The sequence below is a fragment of the Numida meleagris genome, chromosome Z (genome assembly GCF_002078875.1).
Source record: "Numida meleagris isolate 19003 breed g44 Domestic line chromosome Z, NumMel1.0, whole genome shotgun sequence".
Lineage (NCBI taxonomy): Eukaryota > Metazoa > Chordata > Aves > Galliformes > Numididae > Numida > Numida meleagris.
The window spans coordinates 29,733,300-29,740,038 of record NC_034438.1 but is presented as its reverse complement, the minus strand read 5'-3'; positions in this window follow the sequence as shown (position 1 = coordinate 29,740,038).

The window sequence follows — 6,739 nt, the reverse complement described above, 5'->3', positions numbered from 1 at the left end:
TCATAGAATTGCTCAGGTTGGAAAAGATCTTCAAGATCATCAAGTCCAACCGCAACCTAACCATTCTACCCTAACAACCCACCGCTAAATCATGTGCCTGAGCACCACATCCAAACAATTCTTAAACACATTCAGGGATGGTGACTCTACCACCTCCCTGGGGAGCCTGCTCCAGTGCTTAACAACCCTTTCTGTAGTTTTCCCTGATATCCAACCTAAACCTCCCCTGGTGCAACTTGAGGCCATTTCCCCTTCTCCTGTCACCTGTCATCAGTGAGAAGAGACCAACCCCATTCTCACTGCAATTGCCTTTCAGGCATTTGAAGAGAGCAATGAGGTCTCCCCTCAGTCTCCTCTTCCCCAGACTAAACAGCCCCAATTTCTTTAGTCGCTTCTCATAGGGAATATTCTCCAAGCCCTTTACAAGCCTTGTTGCCCTTCTTTGGACCTGCTCCAGCACCTTCATGTCCCTTCTGTATTGAGGTGCCCAAAATGAAACACAGTACTTGAGGTGGGGCCTCACCAGTGCTTAGTACAAGGCAGGATTACTTCCCTAGTCCTGCACACCACACCACTCCTGATACAAGCCAGGATGCCACTGGCCTTCTTGGCCACCTGGGCACACTGCTGGCTCATATTCTGTCCTGTTCTGACTGTCCATCAGCACACCAAGGTCCCTTTCCATCAGGCGGCTTTCCAGTCACTCCTCTCCAAGCCTGTAGGGTTGCCTGGAGTTGTTGTGACCAAAGTGCAGGACCTGATACTTGGCCCTGTTGAAACTCATATGGTTTACCTTGGCCCATCAATCCAGTCTATCCAGGTCCCTCTGTAAAGCCTTTCTATTTTCTGGCAGATCAGCACTCCCTTCCAACTTGGTGTCATCAGTAAACTTACTGAGGGTGCACTCAATCCCCTCATCAAGGTCATTGATAAAGGCGTTGAATCGAAGCAGCCCCAGTAAAGAGCCCTGGGGGACACTGCTTGTGACTGGCCGCCAGCTGGATTTAACTCCATTGACCACAACTCTTTGGGCCCAGCCATCCAGCCAGTGTTTTACCCAGCAGAGCGTACGCCCATTGAAACCATGGGTAGTCAGCTTCTCCATGAGAATGTTGTGGGGGACAGTGTCAAAGGCTCTACTGAAGTTCAGGTAGACCTGTCACACTGACAGCCGTACCTTCATCCACTAAGCGGGTCACCAAGGCACAGAATGAAATCAAGTTTATCAGAGAGGATCTACCACTCATGAACCCAAATCTACCATTAATGAACTCAAAGTCTGTGCATGCTGATGAGATGCATCCCAGAGTCCTGAGAGAACTGGCTGACATACTTGCCAAGGCACTCTCAATGATATCTGAAAAGTTGTGGTGGTCAGGTGAAGTTCTTGGTGACTGGAAAAATGGCAATCACAGAATCACAGAATTGCAGGTGTTGGAAGGGACCTCAGTAGATCATCAAGTCCAACCTCCCTGCTAAAGCAAGTACCCTACAGTAGGTTGCACTGGTCGATATACAGATGGGTCCTGAATATCTCCATAGAATAGAGACTCCACAACCTCTCTGGGCCTGTTTCAGTGCTCTGTTACCCTTACCATAAAGTTCTTCCGCATGTTAGTACGGAACTTCCTATGTAAAGTTTTAGACCATTACTCCGTGTCCTGTCACTATGCAATGCCAAGATGATCCTGGCCTCATTCACTTGTCTCCCACCTCCCTACAGATATTTGTAAACATTTATCAGATCCCCTTTCAATTTTCTGAGTAAGGTGATCCTGCCCTCTGCTCTCGGCTAGTGAGACATCACTTGGAGTACTACATCAAGACAATTTTCCTGATATCCAGTCTGAACCTCCACTGCTCCAGCTTCAATCTGTTCCCTTGTCCTGTTGCTGTCATCAGAGAGAAGAGATCAGCATCCATGCCTCTTCTCCTCTCTTGAAGAATCTGTAGGTTACCACCTGGTCTCCTATCTTTCTGCTTTTCTCTAATCTGAATAAACCAAGGGATCTCAGCTCCTTCTCATACATCTTCCCCTCTTGACTCTTCACTATCTTTTTTGAGCTCCTTTGGACACTCCCTAATAGTTTTACACTCTTGTTATGTTGTGGTGCCCAACACACAACTCTAGGTGAATCTTCATGAGAGCAAAACAAATGGGACAGTCTCTTTCCTTGACTCACTAGCTGTACTATGCTCAATGCACCCTAGATACAGTTGTTCCTTTTGGCTTGCAGGGAACAGTCATGACTTTTATTCAATTTACTCTCTGCCAGAACCCCAAGATCCCTTTCAGCAGAGCTGCACTCCAGCCTTTCATCTTACAGTCTCTATGTATGTATCTCTATGTAGCCAAGCCGCTTGCCATCATCTATCAGCGTTCCTGGTCAACTGGAGAGATCCCAGAAGATGGGAGACTTGCCAGTGTGACTCCCATCTACAAGAAGGGTCGTAAGGAGGATCCGGGGAACTACAGGCCTGTCACCCTGATCTCGGTGCCAGGGAAAGTTATGGAGCAGATTGTCCTGAGGGACATCATGTGGCATTTGCAGGACAACCGGGGGATCAGGCCCAGCCAGCATGGGTTTGTGAAGGGCAGGTCCTGCTTGACTAACCTGATCTCCTTCTGTGATCGAATGACCCACCTGGTGGATGAGGTCTACCTATTGATGTGGTCTACCTAGACTTCAGCAAAGCTTTTGACACTGTCTCCCACAGTATTCTCCTGGAGAAACTGGCAGCCTGTGGCTTGGACAGGTACACTCTTTGCTGGGTAAGGAGCTGGCCGGAGGGCCAGGCCCAGAGAGTGGTGGTGAGTGGAGTTAAATCCAGCTGGCAACCGGTCATGAGTGGTGTTCCCCAGGGGTCGGTGCTGGGGTCTGTCCTCTTCAGTATCTTGATTGATGACCTGGATGAGGGCATTGAGTAAGTTTGCAGACGACACCAAGCTGGCAGGCAGTGTCGATCTGTCTGGGGGTAGAGAGGCCCTACAGAGAGATCTGGACAGGCTGGATCTCTGGGCTGAAGCCAGTGGGATGAGGTTCAACAAGACCAAGTACCGGGTCCTGCACTTTGGCCGCTACAACCCCAGGCAACGCTACAGACCTGGGGCAGAGTGGCTGGAAGACTGTGTAGAGAAAACAGACCTGGGGGTGTTGGTCGATGCTCGGCTGAGCATGAGCCACCAGTGTGCCCCGGTGGCCAAGAAGGCCAATGGCATCCTGGCTTGTATCAGAAATAGTGTTGCCAGTAGGAGTAGGGAAGTCATTGTCCCTCTGTACTCAGAACTGGTGAGGCCACACCTTGAGTACTGTGTCCAGTTTTGGGCCCCTCACTGGAAGAAAGACATTGAGGCCCTGGAGCGTGTTCAGAGGAGGGCGACGAAGTTGATGAGGGGTCTGGAGCACAGGCCTTATGAGGAGCGGCTGAGGGAGCTGGAATTGTTCAGTCTGAAGAAGAGGAGGCTCAGGGGAGACCTTATCGCTCTCTATAACTACCTGAAGGGAGGTTGTAGAGAGCTGAGGGTCAGCCTCTTCTCTCATGTAACTAGTAACAGGACGAGGGGGAATGGCCTCAAGTTGTGCCAGGGAAGATTTAGGCTGGACATTAGGAAATACTACTTTTCTGAAAGAGTGGTCAGGCATTGGAATGGGCTGCCCAGGGAGGTGGTTGAGTCACCGTCCCTGGAGGTGTTCAAGAAACAATTAGATATAGTGTTGAGAGGCATGGTTTAGTGAGGTTATTGGTGGTGGGTGGATGGTTGGACTGGATGATCTTGTAGGTCTTTTCCAACCTAGCTAATTCTATGATTCTATGATTCTATTATTCTTTTCCAGGATAGCTCCATCCCACATTCAGAATCTAGGACTTGCTCTGAATGATCATGCCACAAATTTTGATTTATTTATTTATTTATTTTGTAATAGTGTTTAGTCTTCCTGATGTGTGCTTAAATTTTAACTATGGAAGGATGCCAGCAATCAAGATTTCCTGAGGGACTTGGTCATAGACTTGTGAACAGATATTGGGTGAGTCAGATGTGATGAATAGCTAGATCTGCTATTTCCTCCCATGGAGGAACAGGCTGGGGAAGTGACAATCATTGGTATCATGTTTTCTGTATTATTACAGACAGTTCAAGGTGTTCAGAGGAGAGAGGATAGAGAGTAGCAGAGTCCAGGGCTTCAGATGAGATTTTATCTTATTCAGGGATTTATCAGATGGCAGTTCGTAGTGGGCACTACTAAAAGGCAAAAGAGCTCAGAAAAACAAGCATATCTTTAGGAACATCTTAAAGTGCAAGAACAGATTTTCCACTGTGGTACTCAGGGAGACAAGCAGACTTACTGGAATATGGCTTTTAAAACTGATTGCTTCCAACAGGGATCCAAAGTACAAAGACATCATACAGGCACTTGAATCAGGGACAGTTTTTGAGGGAGGAGTTTAGAAACATTAGGCTGGCATGTAGTATTTGTGTTACGAAAACTGAAGTCCAACTAGGTTAAAAACATTAAAGACATAAAAGACAACAAAAAGAGCTTCAATATTAGCAAGATATGAGAAAGACTGAACAAGAAAAATGTGATCCTACTGCTAAATTGGGCAGGTGAGGTTCTCGGTACCTCCTTTTCCTTCATTTACTCAATTTTCCCCAGTATAGTCTCCCAGTATTCACTGATTAATTAGAAGCATTCAAGTCAGAGAGTGGTCAGCAGTGGATGAAATCAACTCAGAGATTACTTCAGAGAATTTGAAAAGAGTGCTCATTCTGATGAGTTGTAAAGGAAGTTGTGTCCTTGGCAAGCCAGCTCTTTATCATTTTTGAGAATGCTATGGAAACTGGAGGAGATATGCAATCCCTTCAGGAATTCAAATGTTACATAGAACTGTTATGAAGTTCAGAAAGAACAAACACAAAAACTACAAACTGGGATCAGCCTCACTTCAATTCCAAGGAAAAACACAGAGGGAATTCTATTTCTCAGAAAAGACTCATAAAAGAGAAGTTGATTAGAAATAGACATTGTGGATTTTCCTGGCTAAAATGACTGTCCCCAGTGATAAAATGACTGGACTTTTGGACAAAGATGACATTTACCCTCACTATCTCCTACAATATTATATTCAAATTAAGATATCATAGTCTGGATGTGAGAACAAGAACCAGTAAACCACTTGTTGAATGATTAGGCTCTGAGGGTTGTGGCCTATGTGTTGCACTTTTCTGGAAGACTGGTAACAGTTGAGTGTTGCAGGATCTATTCTGGGTTTTGTCCTATTCAAGATTTCTGTGACCTAGAAAAAGACGATGGAGGGCAGGTGCATTAATCTTGTTGAAGAGAGCAAATAAAGAACAGTCAACTCATTTGATGGCCAGGTTGCCTTCTAAGGGGCCTGCACAGGACAGGAAAGGGTCAACTTGGACCTTGTGAAATTCAGCTCAATCTGAAGCTGAGAGCTTCTCCAGAAAGCAGAATTCTGTTGCAGTAGCAGGCTGGACACAGAAAGGCTGTGGAATAGTTCTGTGGAGATGGCCCTGGGCCTTGCTGAGCCAACTGTTAGGAGCCAGAAGGGCCAGAAGTGTGTGAGGATCTGTGAGCAAGTGTGTCGTATTGAGAGATCCCCTATCTAGACACAGAGCCCATGCTGGGCCTCCAAAGCAAGAAAATAGATAAACTGGAATGAAATCAGCAGAAGCCACTGAGAAAGGGCTGAAGGAGAAGCTGTTCTTATGGGATAAAGAACAACTTTGGGGGCATTCACCAGCAGTCCCAGCATCAGTGGGAAGGGACGGAGGAGGTGCATCCTGGCTCTACATGTCTTGTGTGGCAGGAGAGAGAGAGGCAAAGAGAGGTAATGGTACAAGCTAAGATGCAAGAGGCTCAGGCTGAAGATGTGGAGAAGCCTTTTGTTCACCAGGACAGTATGACTGTGGATTCAGAGACCTGGAAGGCTGGGCCATCTCTGACCTGGGGGTTTCATGCCCAGCAGGATGAAGCCCTGAGCAGATAATCCGGAATCTAGGCTGAGACAGCTCTGAGCAAGGTCTGGTCTGGACACCTCCTGAGATCTTTTCAGGGGTGAATTATGCTAAAATCTGAAGAGATTAAGCAATAAACCCTGGTTAAATGTCTTTAACTGAAGTTGAAATTACAGTAGTTAAAATGATAGAACACTATTGAAGTGTTTGTTTTTATTTTTTTCCAGCAGAATTAGTATATAAAATAATAGCCTAAATGAAAACAGTAGTATTTGCCTATGAACTTTCTAGTTGAGACTGTATTGTCAGTAGAAAAAAATGTGGAAATTTATTTTATATTTTATTTATAAGAGATTTATTTTTCTTTAGCTTAATGCTCAGGAATGGATATCTAGTGGATTTTTCCTTTTTATATTTATCTCCCTATCAATAGGAAGTGACAGAATGCATACCTTCCTGAGACAAGCTATATTTTAGAGCCCAGATGTGTATAAAATCTGATTAAACATGCACAGTGTCAGTATGCAGTCTTTTAAGGTACAATATGGTTGACTGGTTCTTCCAAATCTGAGGACATTTTCAAGGCTGTGAGGTCCCAGCTGCTGGTTAACAAATATAATGACAAATGTTTTTCCCAAATGAGAGCCAGCAGCACTAAGCAGTTACTATTACATGCATTCAATAACCTGACTCAAAGCTTTTAGCATTCCTGCAGGAATTTCTAGGTTGCTTATTAATATGTTTTCGCTTTCTCAT